General features: G+C 44.0%; 1 protein-coding gene across 9 annotated transcripts in view; it reads left to right on the forward strand.

Annotated features, from left to right (window-relative positions):
• Positions 1–22,703, forward strand: part of LOC309367264 (uncharacterized protein) — a 279,394-nt gene that overhangs the window by 145,030 nt on the left and 111,661 nt on the right. For 4 of the 9 annotated variants that reach the window (XR_014166959.1, XR_014166960.1, XR_014166961.1 and 1 more), the window contains exon 6: positions 2,287–2,455. The gene's annotated coding sequence lies outside the window, so the exon portion shown is untranslated. Of the gene's footprint in view, positions 1–2,286; positions 2,456–3,350; positions 3,409–12,776; positions 12,902–15,039; positions 15,108–15,436; positions 15,902–22,703 lie in introns of those variants that run through there. The other 5 variants (XR_014166963.1, XR_014166965.1, XR_014166964.1 and 2 more) reach the window with 4 other exon arrangements.

Raw genomic sequence — 22,703 nt, forward strand, 5'->3', positions numbered from 1 at the left:
CCTTTATCACATACACAACAGAACAAGACAATGACAATAATCCACCAAATCAATGTGGCTAACCTGATCCAAAACACCCACCCACCACACTCACACATGAAAACAAAGACCACCACAGCCAACCACAAGGGAACAGCCACACCCTAGGTCAACCCCAACGTCTCTCACCACCAAACGAACACAAGTGAACAGCAGAGAACCTGAACAAGCAACGCTGACATCAAACCATACATACATTAAGCAAAATAGAAACATCGCCTCCCGACCCCACCCCCACCCATCTTCCCCCTCTCCACCCCTTTTCTTCCTAATGTCTCAACAAATGAAACTGATTTGTAAAAATGTTACATGGAAAAAAATACAAGAGACATTACACATACTTCTGTAAATCAAGAAAATCTTTAATAAAAAATTATGGCCAACCAGATGTCTGTGTTTACACCACTTGACACACACATTTAGAGTGCATACTATCTGAAATTAAAAGTGAGATAGAGATGTGTTCCTGCTCACCCATATGGGAAACAGACCATACAGAGCTCATTGGCTTGGCATTTTGCTGTTGTTGTTCTATTTCTTCATACTGAGTGTGATGTCCTTGGTTTCCTCTCCCTCTCATCCATACGGGATAGAAAGATACCACTAAGACCACCCACTGACAAAACATTGGTCATGACTATTTAGCAACAGAGGTGAAGGGTTTGAGGTCTTCCGTGGTCTCGGAGGCCTTCAAATGAGAGGTGACACAACAGACCATCTAAGCTCTTCTCCCGCCTTCCTTTTGTAAGCCTTGTAGAATATCCATGGTTTCATGATGTCACAACTTTCTGCACTGTTTCGTCACTGGCAGTCAGGTATACGGAGTGAAAACAAGGAAACAGAACACCATGACATTGCAACACGAAGCAAATCCTGCTGAATATTACAAAAGGGGAAAAGAAGAGCTATTTAGAAGTCTTCTAAAATCTTTATCCCAGGTCGTACCTGTCCTGGATCAGAATTGACTTTATGCCTGTGTTGTTGTTTAAAACTTTTAGTGGAACCTTGGTTGTTGAACGCAGTCCGTTCCGGAAGACCATTTGACTTCCAAAACATTTGACAACAGCGGTGCAATTGCCAGTCAGCAAAATTCCATTGGAAAAATGGAGAAACTCGCCTTGGAAGCCATTCAACTTCTGAGCTGAGTTCAAAAACAGAAACATTCACTTCCAGGTTGTTGGTGTTCAAAAGCCGAAACATTCTACTTCTGAAGCGTTTGACAGTCGAGCTTCCGCTGTATACGTATTTGTAGATGCTTTTCATAACGGTTTTTGCAGGCAATTGTTTTAACTGCTTTATAAATGCTTTTATATTGTAAATCACATGGGAAGCAATTAGTAAATAATAATAATAATAATAATAATAATAATAATAATAATAATAATAATAATAATAATAGAAGCTCAAGAGTGAGACTGGAGCTAAGTCCCCCCCCTCTGCATTGTAATGTTCTTTTTCCTCCCCAGATGAATTAGGCATTAAAATCTCCAAGTTTTTTATATGAAGGGTAGCACAAGGCTGCTTCTCTTCGGTTTTCGAGCTACCAAGAGGCATACCATCCCTTACTAATACGCCCCAGCAGCATAGACTGTACTCTGCCACTTCAAAGCAAGCTGTAGTAAATAAAGAAGGGAAATGGCTGACAGGGATAACCCACACTGAAATGCATTTGGGAAGTCCTCAATCTTTAATTCTGTATATATGCATCTGACTTCAAAGCAGAGCTGTAATCTGTCAGATACGCCTTCACCTCTGCAAAGAGGGGAGAGAAAATCCTACTGTCAGTCAACGCGATAATTAGATACCACAGTTGTGCATTCAGCATAGTGCTTGCAATCCTTGATCATATGCTGCAATTAGATGCGCAGGCCACATCACCCCATGTCTTTAATTATGAACTCTATCAGGGGGGGAATGAGAGGAAAAGACACTTCCCGCCCCCCCAGACGATAGAGGATGGGAGTTCTGACTGCTTTTGGGGGGGAAGGGTTAAAACATTGAGTGAAAATAACAATAAGTCTTAAAACATATCAGGAAGGTGAGAAATGTCATACATAAAGTTGCAATAGCTCAAGTAATAAAAGTGAAAGAGCCATAGCAGGTCTGACTGTTAAACTGGAAATGAGGTCTTCTGCTTTTGAAGTGTTTCAGTTTAGTAGAAGGGGGGAGGATGAATCCATGTAGAAAATATTGGGAGCCATGCATCAGTGTTGTCCCCTGTGGCTGATATGTGTTGTGAACTTTCAGACATTTGGCATGGAAATAGAAGACCAAGGGTATTGTTGCCTTCACTGGGATTGTTCTTTTTCTTTGGGCATTCTGGAAATCCTTGTTTCATCAAGGACTCCTCTTAATCAAGTAATCTTACCAAGAGCAAACAGAAGAACAGGATAGATGAACAGATGAAGCCACAGAGGTAAGGGAAACAAACAGTATGACAAACACAACTCTTGGCTCTGAATTGCAGACCCTCCAAGTGTCCCCACATTCCAGGGACAGTTCCGGATTTACAGAAGCCATACTGGTTTATTTTTTGATCCCAGAATGTCTTGCTTTTCCTTAGGACGTCCCTATTTTCATCAGAGAAATGACGGAGGGTATGGTAAAGGTAAAGGGACCTTTGACCATTAGGTCCAGTCATAACCGACTCTGGGGTTGTGGTGCTCATCTCGCTTTATTGGCCGAAGGACGGCATACAGCTTCCAGGTCATGTGGCCAGCATGACTAATCTGCTTCTGGCGAACTAGAGCAGCGCACGAAAATGCCGTTTACCTTCCTGCTGGAGCAGTACCTATTTATCTACTTGCACTTTGACATGCTTTCAAACTGCTAGGTTGGCAGGAGCAGGGACCAAGCAACGAGAGCTCACCCCATCATACAAAGATAAGCCACCACAGAGAGATGACCCAGAGTCACCCATGGAACTGAGTTTGGGGATTCTGTTAATGAACTAGTTTGGGTTGGGGGATGGTCTGCACCTACAGATCTGTACACAGAATCTGGCGTTCATCCGGGTCATCTTATGGTCTTTGCCTAACAGGAAAAGGTCAAATTTTTGTTTTCCCGCAAGGTCAGTGAGCCTCACCAGCAGGGGATCAATGGTCTCACTATGTGCCTCTTCATAAAAGGGACATCTAAAGAACAAGTGCAGGGCCAAGTAAAAAATAGGTGGGGCTGCCTCTCTCTCCCCCCTTCATATATTCAGCCTCTCACACCTTTACACACTCACATGCCCAACCCTTCCCACTTTTAGTTGTCTACCATCTATTCATTTTCAATAATTTTCTCTCTCCTTCTTTGGGTTTGGGGAGGTTTTCCCTGAAGGAAGTGGAGGACCAGATGTGGTATAGATGCCATAGAGGTAGAAAGGAAATGGGAAGCGAAGGTAAAAAAGTGAAGGATTTGTGTAAAGTGACACAAATGCCGGTGGTTGGGGGTCTGAGGGCGGGGTGGGGCCAGCAGTTGTCATTTGCTAGTAATCCAGGCCTTCATTTTGACATCTTGCCTGTCGTTTCTGTTAAGAAGTCGAATTCCTTTCACCTTTTCTGCTAGCCAAGAAAACAGATTTAAACTGTTTTACACTAATTGGTATTGCTTTGATGAGGGCAAATGGAAGCCATGCCTCCTTTTCATTAACGACCTGTTAAAAACAATTAAATCAGGGTTATGTCTGACAGGTAGGCTTAAAAATACACCCCCTCTTTAAAAAAAGATGATAGACTAAGAACTATCATCTTTTCCCCCCTCTTTCTTTTTCCTTTCTCCTCCTGTGATGAGGCTGCATTTTAATGTTTTAATATTTTAATGTTGTATTTTTAATCTTGTTTTTAAGTTGTATTCATTCAACTTGTTTTTATTATTGCTTGTTAGCCACCCAGAGCCCGGCCTTTGCTGGGGAGGGCGGAGTATAAATAAAAATTATTATTATTATCATTATTATTGGCAGAAGCTCTTCCCAAATCCCAGTTCAAGATGAATTATCACAGGCAAGACTAGTTTCCTTCTCCCGGTGACTCCTTTGTTTGGAGGATAGATAGAAGGGCTCTCTGGAGGTTTGATTCAAACAATTATGTACACAGGTGGTTTTCATAGCTTGTTTTAAAGTAAAAACCAGAAGCTTAGTTCTCACTCAGATGGTCAGTACTTTTTTTGAGAGATTAAGTCTCTCTCTCTCAGTAGAGGTGGTGTCCAAACCAACATACAAACTAAAACACAGCTATCCCTTTCTATTCACACATCTCCCAATTTTGCAAAGCACCTCTCCAATGGAAAAAATAAAAGGGTACAAAAATGTTTATAGTGCAGGAAAGTATTCGTAAAAATGCATATATACGAGAGGACATAACATACAAAGGTACAGAGCCATGGTGTAGCTGGTAGACCATGCTGGTAGACCATTGGGAATGCTGGAATGGTGGCAGTGGTTCCCCCAGTACAACCATACAGGCCCAACCTCACCAGTGCCAGGTAAGAAGCACTGGTGCTGCTACTGAATAGAAAACTGATGGACTATGCTAGAAAGACCATTGTCTGAAGATAGGATCTCCCTGTGTTTGAATTTTGCAACATAAAACATGGATCTCTCCGTGTTTGAATTTTGTTGTTGTTTAGTCGTTTAGTCGTGTCCGACTCTTCGTGACCCCATGGACCAGAGCATGCCAGGCACTCCTGTCTTCCACTACTTCCCTCAGTTTAGTCAAACTCACGCTGGTAGCTTCGAGAACACTGTCCAACCATCTCGTCCTCTGCCGTCCCCTTCTCCTTGTGCCCTCCATCTTTCCCAACATCAGGGTCTTTTCCAGGGAGTCTTCTCTTCTCATGAGGTGGCCAAAGTATTGGAGCCTCAGCTTCAGGATCTGTCCTTCCAGTGAGCACTCAGGGTTGATTTCCTTCAGAATGGATAGGTTTGGTCTTCTTGCAGTCCATGGGACTCTCAAGAGTCTCCTCCAGCACCATAATTCAAAAGCATCAATTCTTCAGCGATCAGCCTTCTTTATGGTCCAGTGTTTGAATTATGCAAGATAAAACATGGAAACCCAAAACAGTAAAAAGCTGTATGGTTCAGGGCTCTCTCTGTTGCTCTTTGGGGTTTGTTTCAGCTGGGCAAACACCACGTTAACTCTGAGCAAAGTTGAGTACCTTCACCAGCATCAGAAGGGCAGAAACAGAGTGTTTGCTATTGACTCTTGAAAATGCCTACCATCAGCCAAGAAGGACTGCCATATGCTGTTATATCTAGCACTTTATAGTAGGCTTTGGGGCATAGACCTTTTTCCTGCTGAGACAATACCAGAGAACAGAGAGTTCCATGTCCCTCTCTCTGACATCTTTATCTATATTTTATTGAGCTCTCGCTCTAGATGAATCAGGTTATGAAGATAGAAGAGCAAGGGAAGAGTCATACTAGGAAGGAAAAAACGAATTGCATGAACACATACCGAACACATACTGTATTTTTTGCTCTATAAGACTCACTTTTTCCTTCCTAAAAAGTAAAGGGAAATGTGTGTGCGTCTTATGGAGCGAATGCAGGCTGCGCTGCTATCACAGAAGCCAGAACAGCAAGAGGGATCGCTGCTTTCACTGCATAGTGATCCCTCTTGCTGTTCTGGCTTCTGAGATTCAGAATATTTTTTTCTTGTTTTCCTCCTCAAAAAACTAGGTGCGTCTTGTGGTCTGGTGCATCTTATAGAGCGAAAAATATGGTAATATAAAAAGTTGATTGATGCAAAGTTACTTGATGCAAAATTCTGATAAGCAGAATTTAGCATCCCCTCCACCCCACCCCATGTCATTTTCAGTGCAGAATTTGAATAAAACCTGTTCTCTCGCTACAGCTGAACACAGCCTAGTTCTCTACTCTTGGAAAGCGTGATTCCTCAGTACCATTTTACTTTTGCTTCCAGGTCTTGTCTTGCAAATTAATTCATCGTAATGAAGTTAATCATGGTTTTGAAGCACTGGCGCAGTTCCTGTATGCATATGTTCTGCTCTGAGTTCCTGGTTCTCTGGCAACTCTGAATGGAAAGGTTTTTCAGAGAACTAATTTTAGCTCTGCTGCTGGTTTTTCCACAGGAGGGCATGGTTTGGTTTTGCAGTGCCTGGGAAACAGTAAAACCAGAAGTATCAGTTCTGTCCATATGGGGATCCACGAAAAATTGCATACCTCAAGCATCCTTAGCCTTTTGCATTAAGTGATCCTCGAGTACTTAAATGGGGTGGAGAGTAAGGTTTCTAAGTATGGGTGCACTTGTCCTTCAATCCTTTGGCAGAACCATTGTACTGAATTGTCAGTTTAAAGTTATTAAAATTTTAATACTGAAATAGGTCAGGCTGCAGATCACTTCCCTGACCCCTTTTTGATCACATACTTATGAAAATAGGGATAGTGGGGGGAAATTGATTCAATTTGCATTTAAAGGCACACCTGCCTTTTAAATTCATACTTTCTGAAACAATACACAAACTGAATCTGAGCCACCCTTCATAATTCGCACTTCTGAATTCTGCAATACTTTGCAAAGAAAGAGAGAGAGAGAGAGAGAGAGAGAGAGAGAGAGAGAGAGAGAGAGAGAGAGAGAGAGGAAATTATTAGGAGAATTTTCTCATGAATTTTCATTCTGTGTTTCACAAGTGGATGTGGAAATGTGAATTTAGGATTGAGGAAAAAATGAGGAACTGAGAGAAATTGAAACTGACACATTTGCTCATGCTTGCTTTAAAATGATCTCAGTACAATACCCCAAATTGTGATATTTTCAATTATTTGAAAGGCCAGCTGGTTCAACAGCAGGTAGTTCTTTAATCCTAAATCCCAAGGAGTTTTCCTAAAGGGAAGATTGTGATTACAGTGTGGAACAGCACAAGTTCCTGATAGCCAATTCACAAAGGGCTTCTGTTTTACTGGGAAATGCTTGATTGATAGATGTATCTTCTTATATCAGTAGTTCCTAAACTCCCCACCCCTCACCCCCGCAAAGACCACTTAAGAATGGCTGAGGGTCTGGGCAGACAACTCAGTGATTTTGCTGCGTGTTGTAGCGTGTTTAATGCCCTATGCTAGATGTGTTATGATTTTTAATTGCATTTTAATTGCTCCTTTTATTTCTTGCACACTGTATTTTATCGCATTGCAATTTGAATTCCATAGGATCCAAGCTACTAGGCTAAACTACAATATAGGAACTAAATTAAGGAATAAAAATACAATTAAAAATCAATATGAGCATTTAATGTGATGGATGTGCCATCTCAACTACAAATCCACAGACATGCTGCAGACCACCTGACTGCAGGTCTGGATCCCCTGACTTATATATTTTGGCTTTGAATCCCTTAACTGGGAAATCACCCAGACAGCTGATTGAAATAATTATAATAAAATCACATAGAGGTTACAGTGAATCTGGCAGAAACAATCCTCTTTAAGCAATTGGTGGCTTAATTGCTTTGTGGAGTCTATTGGTGACTTGCAGTGAGGAGGAGGGGTATAAATTCCTGAAAGAGAGAGGGGGCAGGGGATCTTGGGAAATAATCAGGGCTTCTAATCAAGAACTGGGATAGCAAAGCTTTGCAATATATTATTAAAGATTATGGAATAATGACAGTTTAAATCATTTGCCCTATAACTTAAGTGTGTAGGGGAATAAGTTTTTTTAGTTTAAATCTGTAGTTTTAGCCATTTGTGTTGTTTTTAAAAAGAAGTTTTATCATAGTTTTAGTTTCCTGTGGGAGCAGCATAACAACATCCCTTTTCAAATTGGCTCCCTGGCGGGTTGTCATCTACAAATGGCATGTGCTAACTCTTTAGATGCTCCAATTCATTATAGACGTGATTGGCTGGCAGCAAGTAAACAATATATCAAACAGACACATCCCATACGCCACAACATTTCTCTGATGTAAATAAGGATGTCCTCTTTAATAATAATAATAATAATAATAATAATAATAATAATAGTTCTTTTTTATACCTCACCCATCCAACTGGGTTGTCCCAGACTCTCTGGGTGGCTTCCAACATATATAAAAGCATAATAGGTAATGGTACCCCTGACCGTTAGGTCCAGTCGCGGATGACTCTGGGGTTGTGCGCTCATCTCGCTCTATAGGCCAAGGAAGCTGGTGTTTGTCCACAGACAGATTCTGGGTCATGTGGCCAGCATGACTAAGCCGCTTCTGGCGAACCAGAGCAGTGCACAGAAATGCCATTTACCTTCCCGCAGGAGTGGTACCTATTTATGTAATTGCACTTTGACGTGCTTTCGAACTGCTAGGTCGGCAGGAGCTGGGACTGAACAACGGGAGCTTAGGGTCACATATTTGAATTATGTCATCCTCACTGCAGAGGATAGTTGTTCCATGTCCCAAAAGTCATTGGTGGACAGTTGGACCAGCTTGAGGAGAAGTGAGAAGATGGGTGAGTATGGAAACAAGCTGAGAAATCCTTGTCAGCAACAGGGTTCAAATGGCTCATACATAATAAAGTGTTTGTGCAATATACAGGAGCCAATGGCCTTTCCTCCTTCAGTGGGACAGCAATCATGGGAGGTCATGCTGCCCAGTTTTTCCCAGAATCAAATGGGCAGCATGAGAGTACAATGGCCAGTTTCTGTCCTTCAGGTGAGCAGCTTCAGCAGGAAGTCACAACAACCAGTCTCTCTCACCAAAAGCAGGCAGCAAGGCAGGTCTGTGCAATCTCTTTCTCATTGGCAGGACCTTGTGGGGAAGTCTTCGTAATATTGGAACCCAGGGTCTTCCAGCAAGCTGAATGTACGATAATTCAGGACAGACACAAGAAAGTGTTTGTGCTGCATTGAACTCTGGAATTTGCTAGCACAAGATGTAATGATGGGTTTAAAAAGGTAAAGGGACCCCTGACCATTATGTCCAGTCGTGGCTGACTCTGGGGTTGTGGCGCTCATCTCACTTTATTGGCCGAGGGAGCCGGCGTACAGTTTCTGGGTCATGTGGCCAGCATGACTAAGCTGCTTCTGGCCAACCAGAGCAGCGCACAGAAATATAGTTTACCTTCCCTCCGGAGGGGTACCTATTTATCTACTTGCACTTTGACATGCTTTTGAACTGCTAGGTTGGCAGGAGCAGGGACCGAGCAATGGGAGCTCACCCCGTTGCGGGGATTCAAACTGCCAACCTTCTGATCGGCAAGTCCTAGGCTCTGTGGTTTAACCCACAGCGCCACCCGCGTCCCTTAATGATGGGTTTAGATAGCTTTAAATGAGGATTAAACGGATTTGTGGAGGATGAGGCTGTCCATTCTGAAGTTCTCTGTCAACTGTCGGAGGCAGTATGTCTTTGAATACCAGTTCTTGGGGAACACGAGATTAAAGAGTTTCGTTGCACTCATGTCCAACTTGCAGGCTTCCGGGACTAGATGGGTCTTTGGCCTGGTTTAGCAGGGCTCTTTTCATGTTCTTACTGAGGTAGGCAACAGGAATGAGTGAGCACAGTGTCCCCTGATACATTTCTCATTGAAATAGACAGTGACGCGTGAGCAGAGAGAGAAGCAGAAGGCAAAGGAGGGGATGCAAACTGTGAGAATACTACAGCTATTGCAAGACACCCGTTTGCAACCAGTGCCTCAAAGGAGGCTGGGCACCAAAAGGAAAGTCGTGATCATGGAAGAAGGCCTAGAATGTTAGCTGCTACGGTTTCCTGTGACATTGCAATTTAAGGAACTGTGGTTTCTTTTAAACTATGCTTTGACAACAAGCCCGGATCTGAAATCACAGTTTGAGCATAATGTGTCCTTATTAGCCAATGTTTAAACAAATCACACAAATTTTGACACAATGGGGAATTGTCTTTAGCTGAAAATGGAACGCTTCTCCTTGCAGATGTTACATAGGAGACGAGTAGGGAAAACTGATAAGCTTAAGGTTTACTGTAGCTCATCACTGTAGCAGCAAACCATGGTTTTCCAACCATTCTATCTGAAGCGAGCCATTCTGTCAATACGTGTTGTTATGTTTAATTACTCTATTTCCTACACTTACCAGTGTGGTGTGTCGGCTTTGTGGTTGCTGTGGTCTGTATGGCAGTGTAAGCACTAGCCATTTGAAAAGTCAAAAACCTTGCTTTGCTTAGGCTGCTAAGATACCTGCATTCAAATGGTCCTGGTTTCCAACTCTATTTATATTGACTAAAGCCACAAAGTAGTATGTTCGTCATCATTAGTAATTTAAATATAAAGTCATTGGAGGCTTGGAAATGCATGCTATTAATAAATCCAGTGCCTGAATTTCATTTATTGACGTGTCGATGTTTGCCCAAGTGGATAGATAGCTACATATGAACTGTGAACTATTCATTTCCTCTAGACCAAGCATACTGGCTTTGAAACAAGTTTTTTTTTTCTGGAAAGGAAAAAAAGAAGAAGAGCTGTTCACCTTTTTACATAAAGGATTTCTTTCAATTTACCACCTTGCTTGCTTACCTTTAAGTTCCCTTTTTCCACCTTGATCTGTTTGCACACCAGTGGAAAGTCTATATAGAGATGGGGGGGGGGGACTGCTGTACATCAGTCTTACAGAAATCCTTTGGAGTGCTTTCGAAGTCGAGGTCAAAGTATGGAAAACTCTCTGCAAAGGGAACAGGGGAAAGGAATCAAAAGGGCACAAATGTATATGGTTTTTAGGAGAGAAACTGTGTTCCTGTAATGGGTTCTTAAGACCCCCAAATGGGGTGATAATTTCTCTACCTGCTCTGAGAGATGCAAGAGTCTCTGGTTTGCAAATGGCCTCATCCTGCCCTGCCCCTGCTCTTGTGAGGAAGAATGTGAACTGTGCATAAGCACAGTTCCAGGTTCCTGCCTTTTTCTAAATCTGTACCTCTCTTTTCCGTGCGTCCTCCCCCATCCCAGTCAGGCAGACCCTAAGTAGAAAAGAATTTGTGTTTGTCCTGACTTGATCATTACTTCCTTCCTTTGTATGGCGCTTGTTTGGGCACTGTAGTGCCAGATTAACGTTTCTTCCTGCAATAGAGATGCAAAGCCCATCCCACAGAGATGCATCCTTGAATTTAGAAAACAAGATGCTATTATTAAATTGAACTACATTAACAGCTCACCAGAATGGGAGGGGGTGTGTGTGACCTGCGTACCTGTCCATTATCTGGGTGCTAGCTGTAGATTGGGCATCTTCAAGTCCTCAATTAGAAAAACAGCCCTCCTTTGGTTCTTTACCCCTAAACTGGACTTAGACAAGGCAGCGCTTCAAAGAGAGGACTACATAGTTGGCCACTCTAATTACAACAGTGCTTTCTACCCCCTGATCTCCTCTACGCTTATATCAACAACATAACACTGTGGAGTAAGGCATACCCTCCAACATTTCTCTGATGAAAAAAGGGATGTCCTATTCCATAATAAAAAAATTATTCTTTGTGCCCTTCCCATTTGACTGGGTGGCTCTAGCCACCCTGGGTGGCTTCTCATATATGTTATTGTTGTTGTTTAGTCATTTAGTCGTGTCTGACTCTTTGTGACCCCATGGACCAGAGCACACCCGGCACTCCTGTCTTCCACTGCCTCCCACAGTTTGATCAAACTCATGCTGGTAGCTTCAACAACACTGTCCAACCATCTCGTTCTCTGTCATCCCCTTCTCCTTGTGCCCTCCATCTTTCCCAACACCAGGGTCTTTTCCAGGGAGTCTTCTCATCTTATGAGGTGGCCAAAGTATTGGAGCCTCAGCTTCAGGATCTGTCCTTCCAGTGAGCACTCAGGCCTGATTTCCTTAAGAATGGATAGGATTGATCTTCTTGCAGTCCATGGGGCTCTCAAGAGTCTCCTGCAGCACCAATATATAGAAAACAATAATAAAACATTAAACATTAAAAACGTCCCTATACAGGGCTGCTTACTGGTTGTATAGTTACTTATCTCCTTGGCTCAGGGGTCACATAACTCCATCCTCTCCAATATGTCTCTGATGAAAATATGGATGTCCTAAGGAAAAGTGGGACATTCCAGGATCAGATCAGATACTTAGATGGCTTCTGTAAATCCGAGACTGTCCCTGGAAAATAGGGACACTGGAGGGTCTGGTGAAGTGGAAAAGGAGTGGGTTTTACTCAGGGCTATGATAAAACTTCTTTTTAAAAACTCACTCGTGGTGCCACTGCCATTCTAAGAGAACAAGAGAGGTGTTTGTGGTGAGTTCCAGCACCCCTTTTTCTAGAGAACGCTGGTTTTACTCACTTCCCATGCATGTTTCTTGTTACGTAAAGGGTAAATCTCTCTCTCTCTCTCTCTCTCTCTCTCTCTCTCTCTCTCTCTCACACACACACACACACACACACACACACACAGACACTTTTTATGTGAACAGGGCAGACATGTGAGCTTTACGCATGTGTCTGTCTGCTCCATTAGGTCCAACTTACCCCTTGGAAATAAATCTGTATTTGCTGACAAGGCTCACAATCCCTGCTCAGTGCTGCGTTGCGGAAGTTCTTGGAGTGACAGAAAATGTTTAAGTGGGGGGGGGGCTGGGGGAGGAAGGGTTGCCTCGTGTGCCCTTGGGTTCACCAGCCGCTGCCGCTGCCAATGGGTATTTAATTCATAACTATTTTCATGCACTGCCTTTGGCCTCAAAGCTATTTGTCTCCTCCACCTGCACTGGGTTCTGCTCTGTGCCTCAGACCGTTTCTGGAGCAGCCGGCCAGATAACAGCAGGAGTGACACAGAAGCAGCTGTGTTTGTTTGATCTTCCCAGTGCCAGGTCTTTGGTCTGGAAGAGCCTTCGCAAGCCACTAACAGAGGCAGGACTAAGGCAACATACAGAAGAGCTCCAAAGTTGCAAATAACAAGTATAAATAAAGGCAAGCCAGGAATGAAAAAAGCACAAGGCAACTCTGGTAACGAAAATGTAAACACAAACAGACCCTGTGTTGCTATGCAGCCTTCTGAGTTTCCAAAATGTTTTAGGTCCACTGACTTGAGAGTTGTTTTCCTAGTCCGTGACAGGAGAATGTATTAGTCTTTTTTTCTCTGTGCCCCCCCTTCTTCGTCCTGTGAGAGTGTCTGCTGTTTTTGCAAGATTGTGGGGAAGGAGCAAGCAACTGGAAACTGATATAAATGGAGAGTTCTGAAATTGCTGGGAGTTCTGTATTGCGCTTAGCAGCACTTTAGCATTCTTCCATATCAAACACACTGATGTCTTGTTCACACCAGTACTGGACACCTGGGTAACCAAAGCACTGGGAGAGCTTTACTCCCAGCATGTGTGAATCTGCTGCATGATGCAGGATTGTGTTTCTTAATAATAGCATAAAATTCATAGGCACCCGTGGTGGCAAGGGATTTTACGTTGAACAAGGATGTGCAGATTCTGCAAGCGCTTTTATCTACTCTGAAATCAGCACTTCACGCGAGTAGCATAAGGGAAATTGAAAATGGGTCATGAAAGTCTGGTCCAAAGGCTGGCGAAGAAGAAGCGGTTTGGTTTGGTTTCCCTTTAAGTAATAAGAAAAGCATGGTGGAGAAAAGTGAATGGTTTAATAAATGAATACCTGATTTGTTATAATTTTTAATTTCTTACAATTAAAAAAGCAACCATTGTGGTAAGCCTCTTTTAACAAAAGGGGGGAAAACACATAGCTCAGTTTGTTTGTTTGTTTGTTTAATTTGTTAATAATGACTTCTGAATTGAATTTCCAAAGGCAGAGGAAACGGCAGTGTACGAGCTCAGAATCAGACATCATGACAAACCATTGTTTGTTCTGCTGGGCCTGAATTTTGCAGTCTCGTGATTCTTGGGGGGGGGGGAGAGAGTTTCAATGTATGGTGTACATCTATCAGGGTCCTGGCCATCTTTGAACTCCTGGCTTGCTATAGCTCTTGTAAACTGGAGCATTTAAATAACTGGAAATTCCAATGTTTGCTCAGGTCTCCTCTTTGGCTGTTTAGTTCTACAGATATTTGAGGATTGTGTCTTTAGAGTTTTATTTTTGGGTTCTGCTTGAGCGGAGTGTTGCTCAGTCCGTATTTGGATGATATTCCCCCCCCCCGCTGCCCCGTGTATGTTTATCAGTATTCACCAAGTATAAATAAATATTCATAAACAGTGTACATGTAATGGCTTATACTGTGGAAGTAAAATCACCAGGGTGAGCTCCGAGCTTATTCTAAAAACCGTACTGTGATTAAAAATAAAAAACCAAGGTAAAAATCTGCTGAAAGGACACTTCCAGACACTTGCTTTGACTACCAAATGGCAGCCCAAGTAAGAACCCAACATCTGATCATTTTGTCAAATCCCCATCATTTTGAATTAGCATTGAACTTCAGTCTCTTTTGGGACACGGGTGGCGCTGTGGGTTAAACCACAGAGCCTAGGACTTGCCGATCAGAAGGTCGGCGGTTCGAATCCCCACGACGGGGTGAGCTCCCGTTGCTCGGTCCCTGCTCCTGCCAACCTAGCAGTTCGAAAGCATGTCAAAGTGCAAGTAGATAAATAGGTACCGCTCCAGTGGGATGGTAAACGGCATTTCCGTGCACTGCTCTGGTTTGCCAGAAGGGGCTTAGTCATGCTGGCCACATGACCCGGAACCTGTACGCTGGCTCCCTCAGCCAATAAAGCGAGATAAGTGCCGCAACCCCAGAGTCGGTCACAACTGGACCTAATGGTCAGGGGTCCCTTTACCTCAGTCTCTTTTAGCAATAGAGGTGTTATGTTGGCATCTGTCTCTCCCAAGAAACAGTGAAGTGCGCCTCCAGGAGTGAAGTCAAACTGCTGCGTTAGCTGCACCAAACCCTGGGGTGCAGGCCTGGCCAGTGTATATGGAGGTCCTGGGTTGCCCACATGACAAGACCTCGCTGGTGTGGGCCAAAGGAAAGGAAAGCAGTGTGTTTGGCACCAGCTTGGCTTCAGGAGTTGCCAGAATGAGGCATACCAGGCACCACCCAGCTGTCTTAGGGACTCCACTCCAGCCTAGATTTGTGCAGGGGTTAATCCATAGCCTTTTCTCCTCCCAAAGATATTCCACAAGGCAGTGGAAGTTCAGGACCAGAGTGTTCCTTCTCCTAGATGGGCTACCTTTACCAGGTTGGTGTGTTCCCGCTCCCCCAGAGGGGAGTTATGTTTGCAGTAGAAAAACTTTGGGGAGATTTTTTTTTGGCCTGCCCCTAACTGCACTCCTGACTTGTGGGGGGTAACTTGGATCAGCATTATCAGTGCTCAGAAACCCTAACTGTTAATGGGCTCTTTAAGAAGCAAATAAATACATGAAAACATGAACAAAAATCAGAGCCAATAACCTCCAGGATTCCCAGTGATTACAGCACACTTTCTGTGCTTTCCCTTGATTTTTTCTCCTTTTTAATTTTTTGGGAAAGCAGGGTTCTTGCATGGGCTGATCAAAATCTCTCTTCAAGGTAAACGGCAAAAGGCCGGCACGTGAGCCTAGTATGAACTTCCGGAAGCAGCTGCAGTGGCTATCAAAACCTTGACTGTAGTCAACCAGTGAGCTCCTCCATCGGAACAAGAGCACTTCTGTTCGATGGGTGTGCTGACCTTTCGCTGCTCTTTCCATGGCAGGCAGGTGTGGGCCCAATACCTGTTTGTTAAAGAGTCGTAAGTTAAAGGCGCAGGAAAGCAAAAATCTGAGTCACTGTCTGCTCGACTCCCAACTAAAATAATTTAATTTTCCAACCAGTTCAGTTTCCCTTCGTTTCATTCTGAAGAAGAAACAACAACAAAGAACCCTACCCTGAACCCCTGACCTTTTGGATGTTAACCCCCCCTCCTCCCGCGATGATTCATCTGTTTACCTTAAGACAATTAAATGTGACTCAGATTAAGTAACCTTTAAAAGCAGAGGAACATGTGCTAAAAACAAACCTCATCCCACCAGTCCCATGCCAAGGGCTGAGGCAACAGTATCAGCCTGCATCCGTCCAGGACAGTATTATTTGGCAAGGAGGGGCCAGAAGGTGGAGCTGTTTCAGAAGAATCCACTTGTCTGCTATTATGCCCGCTGTGCTGCAGCGCAGTTCCGTTAGGAAATCTGAAATCTGCGGGAGTTGCTGCTTGTTCACTTAGTAGTGGAGCTGAATGCTTAAACCTAAGGGAGCTAAATTTCGAAGTATATTAGTTGACAGCGAAGCAACTACTGGCATGAGGATTGTTGCAGTGTTGGAGGCAGGCCCAGCAGCAGCAATCTGTTCCATGAATAAACTGGGCCCGTCATCAGGATTTTAGGTTCTTCGTCGTCGTTTTTGTTTCAGTATTGCTGCTCACAAAATGCTGCAATGTGGGATTTAAAGAATGCTAAGGTGCTGTGCTTTTCATTTTGTTAGAAGAGGCTGAAAACATGCCCAAGGAGCTTTCGGGTGATTGTAGCTCCTTTTGCACGGCACCGTTGCGATCGTGAAATGTTATGCCCGATGTAATCCTCTGCAAGCTTATGCAAGCCGTTGGATTTAGTCCCTGTTTTCAAAATGTGAAATGTGTTTCCAGATACACAATACAATGTTATTATATCCAATTGTTGTTGTTGTTTAGTCGTTTAGTTGTGTCCGACTCTTCGTGACCCCATGGACCAGAGCACGCCAGGCACTCCTGTCTTCCACTGCCTCCCGCAGTTTAGTCAAACTCATGCTGGTAGCTTCGAGAACACTATCCAGCCATCTCGTCCTCTGTCGTCCCCTTCTCCTTGTGCCCTCCATCTTTCCCAACATCAGGGTCTTTTCCAGGGAGTCTTCTCTTCTCGTGAGGTGGCCAAAGTATTGGAGCCTCAGCTTCAGGATCTGTCCTTCCAGTGAGCACTCAGGGCTGATTTCCTTCATAGGCGCCGACTCCATGGGGCCTGAGGGGGCCCGAGCCCCCTCAAAAATTCGTTTGGGGGGCTCTGCCCCCCAATAATTTAAGAAAATCTAGAGAGGGGGTGGGGTTGCGGGCTCTCGACCCATCAACAATCTCGCGGGGCTGGCGTCAGCCCCGCGAGAAGCGGGGATTCCCCCTAGCTCATTAATATTCACCGCCCACGGTGGCAGCCAATCGGCTGCCGCAAAGGGCGGGCCGTCACAGGTTCACTTAAGGTTGGGGCAGCCCGGGGCTCGCCCATTTCGTTCCCCCAGCAGCAGCGGTTTGGAGGTCTTGGGCCCCCCCAATATTTTTTATAAGTCGGTATGGGCCCCCCCAGCGGGACGCGGGTGGCGCTGTGGGTTAAAGCCTCAGCGCCTAGGGCTTGCCGATCGAAAGGTCGGCAGTTCGAATCCCCGCGGCGGGGTGCGCTCCCGCTGCTCGGTCCCAGCGCCTGCCAACCTAGCAGTTCGAAAGCACCCTCGGGTGCAAGTAGATAAATAGGGACCGCTTTCTAGCGGGAAGGTAAACGGCGTTTCCGTGTGCAGCTCTGGCTCGCCAGAGCAGCGATGTCACGCTGGCCACATGACCCGGAAGTGTCTTCGGACAGCGCTGGCCCCTGGCCTCTTGAGTGAGATGGGCGCACAACCCCAGAGTCTGGCAAGACTGGCCCGTACGGGCAGGGGTACCTTTACCTTTACCTTTTTATGGGCCCCCCCAATATTTTTTATAAGTCGGCGCCCCTGATTTCCTTAAGAATGGAGAGGTTTGATCTTCTTGCAGTCCATGGGACTCTCAAAAGTCTCCTCCAGCACCATAATTCAAAAGCATCAATTCTTTGGCGATCATCCTTCTTTATGGTCCAGCTCTCACTTCCATACATCACTACTGGGAAAACCATAGCTTTAACCATAGCTTTAACTATTATATCCAATAATATAATACAAATAAACAACACAACAATATAGTGCACTGCTCTTGACTCATTGAAAGACGAGAGCTATGGGAGTTCCCACACAAACAGCATTTCCGTTTCCATTGACGTTGATACAAAAAATGAAATGACTGGGTAATGGGTCTGGCCAGAATTTTTTTCTGAATAGTTGGAGGTTTTACTGTGTCTCTCTGTCATGCTACAAATGCAGAAATGGTTCTGATATGTCCACAAGTTTGTCTGTCTTGCTTTTGCCCTTGTGTCAATTTTTCCACTAGGACAATGGACCAATAGTCTCATATTGTAAAATGTGCTGGATATTTCCAGTGATGGGGGGTTTCTAACTCAGATGCTGCCAGTAGATAAAAGATAAAATGTCACAAACCTCTCTCAGGAAAAAGTGAAAGAAGAACTAAACCTGGATCTAGATGCGCAGTTTCAGTAACAATTGTTGCGCTTTGTTGAAAGCCAGAAAACTTGCACCACTGAACACAGTCACCACATTCGGAACATTGTGCTAGCCTGATTGTGCCCCCATAACATGCTAAGAGTGCTGTTTCTATGATCCACCTTTACAGGGGTTATATACCAGTGATATGCCAGCTTAAGCATAATTTCCTTTGGTCTTGTTGAGATGGGTTTCGTTGGCAGTTTTGACCAAATGGTGTTCAAGGTATTTTCCTCAAGCTTATAACCTAAATTCCATTCCCATATTTTACACAGTTCCGCCATTGTCCGATTGGACTTAGACATGTTAATTCTTCAAATATGGTTTCATAAAATAATCTGTCACCTAAATTGGCTAAGACGTCTCCTTGGGACATATCCTGATGCAGTTGCTGGAGGTGCGAGTAAAACTCAGGCATCTTCAGAGCAAGACTTGTGGAGGTTCCTACTTGGATTACAGCAAATATGGGATACCTGCTTGATTTCAGTAGAGAAGTTAATTTCGGAATTTTACTGCATGCTCAACACCAGTGTGACAATTTGGTCCCATTAGTCAGCTCTGGTGGTTCTTCAGACCAACATAGCTGGCAAGAAAGGATAGCTATGACTAATTAGAAGTCAAAGTTGGAGTGCAGAGAAAACGGAGGATGTCTGATTGCTCTAACCAAATAAACCAATCCATCTGAAAACCAATGCTGGGTTATATTTGTTGGAGACAGAGGTTCTGGCAGAAAACAAGCCCTGGGCACTAGAGTTCTTATTAGCCAGTGGAGTAAAAGAAGCAACCAGGAGAATATTTGTCGATATCAGTGCTAGTTTCATATTTGAGAAATGTGTTAGGTACACAACACAGGGACATTATTTTAAAGGGCCAGATCCTGGGAAAAAAAAACCTCCCACCTTCCCCTCCCTTTCCTTTCCTTTCCCTTTCTTTCTTTCTTTCTTTCTTTCTTTCTTTCTTTCTTTCTTTCTTTCTTTCTTTCTTTCTTTCTTTCTTTCTTTCTTCCTTCCTTCCTTCCTTCCTTCCTTCCTTCCTTCTTTTTTTTTTTTTGAGGAATGGGTGAAACTTGCAAGATTTATTCAGTTTTTAGGTTTTTTGTATGCTCCCACAGAATTTAATCATTTCCAGTTTGGGCTGGATCCCACTGCTAAGTGATGGTCGTAGTCAGTTTTAAATGCATCCAATGACATTTTCATTTATGGCGGGAATACATCAGAATGTTTGTAATCCTCAAAGCCACATCTCGTGAATTGCATGATATTAGACCTGCATTAGCATGTGTTTCTCATGTGGGAGGTAGTGATACGGAATTTCAGTAAAAGAGATGCCCATGGATTTTTCTCGTCAACATGAAGAGTTTGCCTGAAGCCAAATACGTTACAACACTGTTGCTCTAGAATCTATTCCTAAATCAAACATTCTTGCACATCTAACTCCATGATAACTCCCTCATAAACCCCCATGGTCATAGTGCATCTGATTACGGCATTTAGGCTGCTGTAAGGAACGGTCATTCATAGCTAGCCATCTCTCCGCTACCTCACCCCAGTATTTCAGGATACTTCAAACCTCCCAGGACAAAAAAAATATATATATTGGGGGAAGATTATATGATAGCATTTGCAAAAATGCCATAGATGCTTATCAGAACTGGGCCCTTCTAAGTGCCACTGGGCATATAACTACACAATGATCTGCTCCTACATGCTGAGGGACTGGGAATAGCTCCCCCAGGGAATTCATTCACCCTCCTCTCAAGCTATTACAGGGCCATATACTTTCCTGTCAGCACCTCTACAGTCTATGTCAGCCTCAGCACCAGCATTATGTCTGAAAATTATTTCAGACTATTTGGTCATCGTCACTTACGCACCATCTACCCCAGCTTTACACCTACAGTTAAGTAAACCGTATAATGTTCGCCCAGTGAGCACATGGCCTAGCTTGCGTAGAGGAACTGCGCGAAATGGTCAAAATAAGGGCCTGGGTTTTAAGCTTGCAAGTCTTTGGAATCGATGACACACGTCTAGCAGGAGGAAACCTTTGTTGATCTTGAAACGTGTCCTTTTCATGTATATACAGGTTGACTGTTCCATATTAAAATAGTCGGCAGCATCTTTATTTGGGAAAAGAGGATTCGCCCCCCCCCCGCTCTTCTTCCTTCTGATACACTTGTACTTTTTTTAAAAAAGTATGTGTTTAGTATTTTAAAATGGACCCCTTCAGACAGTTTTTCTATCCTGCCACATTCAGCGTCCGTTTTCACTGGAGTCGGCAAATAAGCAACTTTCAGCGCCTCCCTTTGAACAATAATTGGGAGGAAATGGGGGAGGAATGGTTTTCTAAAGGGGTTGTATTTGAAAACAGCCTGCTCCGTAAACTCTCCTCCACCTTGTCCACCTCAGTTGCGTCTCTGCCATTCAACTCCTATTATGAAAGGGAGAAGGTCTCTCACGGGGAATATGGGGCTGCTGGGGTGATCTCTTCTTAGCACAATGACACAGTCATCTGACACACCCAGGTTTTGGATAGTGCAGTTCTGCTTAGTGTAAAAAATAAACCAAGCCCACCTTCTGTCTGTTCAACTTACCGTATTTTTCGCTCTATAAGACGCACCAGACCACAAGACGCACCTAGTTTTTGGAGGAGGAAAACAAGAAGAAAAAAAATTCTGAATCTCAGAAGCCAGAACAGCAAGAGGGATCGCTGCGCAGTGAAAGCAGCAATCCCTCTTGCTGTTCTGGCTTCTGGGATAGCTGTGCAGCCTGCATTCGCTCCATAAGACGCACACACATTTCCCCTTACTTTTTAGGAGGGAAAAAGTGAGTCTTATAGAGCAAAAAATATGGTATTTTCTACCCGGAGGGATATTATTATCTCAGGGTTTGATGTGCTAACTCCTAGACAGTCGAGCTGATGGGCTTAAGTCTGAAGTATTAGAGTCTGAAGTATTTTGCTGTCCATGTTGCTTCGTGTTTTTGAGTTTTGACATAGGTTCTAGTTTCTATTGTAACTATGTTTTCACCATGATTATGTTTTGCGTCTCTTGTGTGCCACCCTGGGCCTCTGTGGAAGAGCAGAATAGAAAGCCACTAAATAATAAGAAAATACACATTGTGGTATATGTTTATTAACTTGGTTAATGTCACAGAGCACCGACTAACTTTGCCACCGGCACACACTCGACTCTGGAAGCAGTGAGACGGCTTTTGCTCTCTGTTCTGGAAAGAAAAGTACAAATGAACTCTCTTTTGACCATGACCAGAACTGCCTTCTCTCAGAGGTACATAGCTTTTTCTATAGACAATTTTACCTTCCAGTGTCATCCACAACTTGTGTTTTCTTTCAATAATGTAAATTGATTGGTGGATTTAGTAAGAAGAAGAGGAAGAAGACTTTGGATTTGATATCCTGCTTTATCACTACCCGAAGGAGTCTCAAAGTGGCTAACATTCTCCTTTCCCTTCCTCCCCCACAACAAACACTCTGTGAGGTGAGTGGGGCTGAGAGACTTCAAAGAAGTGTGACTGGCCCAAGGTCACCCAGCAGCTGCATGTGGAGGAGTGTGGAATCGAACCCGGTTCCACAGATTACGAGACGACCACTCTTAACCACTACACCACACTAGTAAGATAGTTATTTAAGTTGTGCATGTATTGGTAAGGTAACGGTGAAGGTAAATGATCCCTGGACGGTTAGGTCCAGTAGAAGGCGACTATGGGGTTGTGGTGCTCATCTCGCTTCAGGCCAAGGGAGCCGGCATTTGGCCATAGACAGCTTTCTGGGTCATGTGGCCAGCATGACTAAACCACTTCTGGCACAACAGAACACAGTGATGGGAACCAGAGCGCACGGAAACACCGTTTGCCTTCCCGCTGCAGTGGTACCTATTTATCTACTTGCACTGGTGTGCTTTCGAACTGCTAGGTTGACCGAAGCTGGGACAGAGAAACAGGAGTGCGCTCTCTCTCTCTCTCTCTCTCTCTCTCTCTCTCTCACACACACACACACACACACACACACACACACACACAGAGAGAGAGAGAGTTTCTAAAAGTAAGGCTGAGAGTTTCCATGGCTATCTGGGCATTTCCCCATCCCTCTAGAGCATATTTGGGGACGTTGTAGTGGGAGAAACAGGAAAGCCATATTGCATTAGTGGGCTTTGGTGGGCATCATTGTGCTGGCTTCTGCTAGCTGCAAAAACTGACTACTGCTTTTGGAAGCTGCCTTATAAGAAATCAGACCATTGGTCCACCGAGCGCTGCATTTTCTACGCTCTCTATAGTTTCGGGCAGAGGTCTTTCACAGTCCTAACCTTGAGATGCCACTGATAGCAAACAAGATGTTCTTCATGTGTTCTGCCCCTGAGCTACAACCATTTGGGATACCATGTTTGAGAATTCTTCTTTTTAATCCCTTTCTTACAGGAGTTTTTCTGTTCCTACCTGACTCA

The sequence above is a fragment of the Podarcis melisellensis genome (genome assembly GCF_964234715.1).
Source record: "Podarcis melisellensis genome assembly, chromosome: 3".
Taxonomy (NCBI): Eukaryota; Metazoa; Chordata; class Lepidosauria; order Squamata; family Lacertidae; genus Podarcis; species Podarcis melisellensis.